Here is a 507-nt window from a genome sequence, read left to right as displayed (position 1 = left end):
TTACCTGGTCAGGCCGCACTCGGGCCGGGCTCTCGATGCTTCGCGGCGGGCCGGCGACCCATGGCCCTGTGCGGCCGAGCCCGGCGGGAACCCAGCGGCGTCCGGGAGTCGACAGCCCGCGGCCCGGGAAGCGGGAGAGGCGGGATCTGAAGCCACGCCCCCACCAACCATGCCCACAGATTGGCCACGCCCACACCACCGGCACGACCCTGCCCGCTGGGAGAACCCACCCTGGCCACGCCTACCGCGACAGGGGAGGCCCCGCCCCCTCACAGAAGACCCGTAGCCCCGCCCCCGACACCTGGGGAAGCCCCGCCCCAGGCTGGCCTTCGGAAGTGGGATCTCCCGGAACCACAGCTCCCCACATTTCCCATTTCCTCCGTCCCTCCCGTCACCCTCTTCACTTCCGGCGCAGAAGCCCCCACCCCAATCTCTGCGCGCCTCCCGTGCCCGCAATTTCCAAACTTGGGGAGACTGAGTGCCCGCGGTCTCCCTCCCACCCCCCCC

The sequence above is a fragment of the Dipodomys ordii genome, unplaced genomic scaffold (genome assembly GCF_000151885.1).
Source record: "Dipodomys ordii isolate 6190 unplaced genomic scaffold, Dord_2.0 Scaffold108, whole genome shotgun sequence".
In the NCBI taxonomy this organism is placed as follows: domain Eukaryota; kingdom Metazoa; phylum Chordata; class Mammalia; order Rodentia; family Heteromyidae; genus Dipodomys; species Dipodomys ordii.
Note: the sequence above shows the minus strand (reverse complement) of the source record.